Consider the following 3,296-nt stretch of genomic DNA (forward strand, 5'->3'; position numbering starts at 1 on the left):
TTTATCCTCTTAATTTTATTTTTTGTTAAGAAGTAACTTTAGCATACTTGTTAAAAAGGGTAAAAATAACCTTTTCAATTTTTTTATGATTAAAATTGCGGAAGCCTTAAAAAAAGCCTAGTTTTTTATTATTAAAATTGTCTACACTTAATATCCTTAACAAATATACTAAAATTAATCATTTATAAAAATATTATATTTTAAAAATTTGAAGAGAGAACGTGATCAATTTTTCTCAAAATATTGAATACATTAAAAATTTTAATATTTTGAATAAGGTTATTTGAATAAAAAATATCTCATAAGAGAAGTGTTAGTGACCAATAAATTTTATGATTTGTAACCATTAATTAGTTATTATTGATATTTTTAATGGTGTGAGATTTTATTTAATGATATAAAATTATTCACTTTTTTATAATTAAACACTGACCAAATTTTAATAAAAGTGCTAATCAGTTATACTTTCTTATCTTATAAATTCATAACAAATTTAGACTTTTTTGTGTGTGTATCAACCTTATAGTAAAAAAGAAACGTAAATCACAATAGCAAAAGATTGAAGTGTAAAACTGTATGATATGAGAGTAAAAAATGGTGCCTCGATAGCCCCATTATTGTGGTTGGAAAAAACTAGCTGAGTTCGATCTTTACGCCACATTCATGAAGTCTGCAAAATATTTACAAAAATAAATTTTTTTAATTGTTAAAAAAAATTGAAAGTCTAAAGTGTAATTTTTAATTTTTTATTATTTTTTTATATTTATTTTTTATTCTACTTATAAAATTAATGATAAAAGATCACACTTTATTTTCTCAATCGAAAAAAAAAAGTGAGAGGATCCATTCCCAATATTTATTTGGGGACAAAATATTTGGTTTAACGTATTAAGAGCATGATTACGGATAGAACTTATTATTATGGTTTTTGCTCATGCCTATACCTCTAGACTATAGTAGAGTTCTATAGAATTATAGTTAGTTAATTGATACAAATTGAGTCCAGACAAGCTGGGCGTGATTCAAAAACCAAAATTTGGAAAAAAAAAACAAAATTAAAAAAATGGATAACATGATGAGACACATAAAGCAATTTAAAAAAAAGTTGGTGGTAATTTTGACTATTGAGTCTTGTCAGTCTAAAAAGACTGAACTTGTATATATTGTTTTTTAACAATATCTATGATTTGGAAACAAAATTTATTCTTCTTTTTATAAGTATTAGTTTTATCATCCATCATATAATACTCTATTATACAGAATTTTACGCTTAAATCGTAAATCAAATGTGATTAGGTATTACGACGTCTAAAAAAAATATAATATAGATATAGAAGAATAATATCACAACTAGGAGCTCGTGAAAAAAGTAAAACTTCGAATGACCGATATTCACACGAAAAATGTTAATACGAGTGAATGCTGGATAATGCCAACTAGAAAATATTACAAAATTAGAAATACAAAATACAATCTTGTGTCTCCAAAATAAAACTTATAAGAGGAAAGTATACTAATACATGTTCAACAGTGGAGAAATATGCTAAATACAAAATAAACTTAAAAAATAAAGTCTTTTTTACTTCACTAACGTTCCGAACTATTAGTGAGATGCGTCACATTCTGTTATCTGAAAAACTAACAACTTTTTTACAACGGGTGAGAACCCGAAGGTTTCTAGTAGGGTAATAATTCAAAATGGAGACTATGTAAAACTATATGAACCCACTAGATAATTCTAGTCTCAAAACTCACAAGATTTAAGCCTAGAATTTTTTCTAATCCAAACAGAGTTAAGTTACTACATCTCAGTTTCATATCTACCTCTAATTTCAATCATTTCCAATGTATAACTATCCAAATCCCAATACCACAATTGTTTGGTCTAGGATTTAGTTTAGTAATTTTAATCACAAATATTAATCAATACGAGGTTAATTCGCTATGCTTAGCATCTTCTAAACTATCACCAATCTTATTTATTCCCATGGTCATAATCATCATTAATTCCAAGTCTCATGTCTCAACAGTAAAATCATACACAAACAACAAGCGATACAAAGCAAACATAAGTAGAGAACAAGTACGACAACTATTAGTAATTAAATAGAAATATACAGTTAGGCAAACCAAACAAATCTGCTCACTCAAACAATAACAAACAAATTCTACTGGCCATGAGCTCACATGTCTATTAAATTGCCAGAATCCGCCACATCCGATAGCTATCTCGGACATTGTCTATCGACACACTCAAAAAAACATATTCTGGACTATAACAAACTGGTCTCAGAAGAAAAGTGCCCTATCACCTTATCACTGGAGGTATCATTCTATCTTAGAGGGAGAGTACCCTATCATTTGTCTCAGAGGGAGAATGCCTTATCATCTTGCAATAAGAAAGAACGTGGACAAAACAACCCACCACATTCCTCAATAGAAACATTCCAAGCTTATCACAAGCTAGTCTCAGAGGGAGAGTTCTCTGTCACTTGTTTCAGAGGGAGAGTGCCTTGTCACTTTTTCATTGGGGGTATCATTTTGTCTTAGAGGGATAGTGCTTTGTCACTTTTTCATGTCACACCGCAACCACGAAACAAGCAGGATGGAACCACCGTCCTTATCCGATGCATGTGCAAAATCAATACGCAAGTGGATCGAGCCCACAACCTTCCCTCACAAGTGGAACGAACCTCTGACCTTGCCTCTCAATAACTTTTGTCAATCTCAAACATGCAAGTAGGATAAGACTACCGTCCTTGCCAAATCAGTCATTCAGGCCACAACCAATCATAATTATTTACTTTAATCAATTTTATAAGTTATTAGATTCTTTAACTCCAGTTCTTTATCAAATACTCAATTTCGTTCTCTCGTGACTGGGATAACACCGCCATCCTCATTGTGGGCGGGACAAGATAACCATCCCCACTTAATCTGGAGCAAGCACCGTTTGATTAGGGATGACAACATGCACCCTATCTGTGGGTACCTAACTCAACCCCATCCAGTAGAAATATAATTGTCAACCCAAACCGCAGCAGATAAGATAGGGTGTGAGTTAAACTCAACCCTATTCGACGAACCCGCATCCTATATATGTATATGTTATATATTTATGTAAAAATATATTTAAGTGAATGCTGAATTAAAGACTTTTTACTAAATGTAAAAGATCTTTAGCTATTAAAAAATTATTAATTAATAATTTAATTTTTTTACATAAAAGTCAATTCTATTTTAAATTATCATCAAGTTATATAATATTATATTTTTTTTATAATTTGTGAGTAGAA

Source organism: Arachis duranensis, chromosome 8 (genome assembly GCF_000817695.3).
Source record: "Arachis duranensis cultivar V14167 chromosome 8, aradu.V14167.gnm2.J7QH, whole genome shotgun sequence".
Classification (NCBI taxonomy): domain Eukaryota; kingdom Viridiplantae; phylum Streptophyta; class Magnoliopsida; order Fabales; family Fabaceae; genus Arachis; species Arachis duranensis.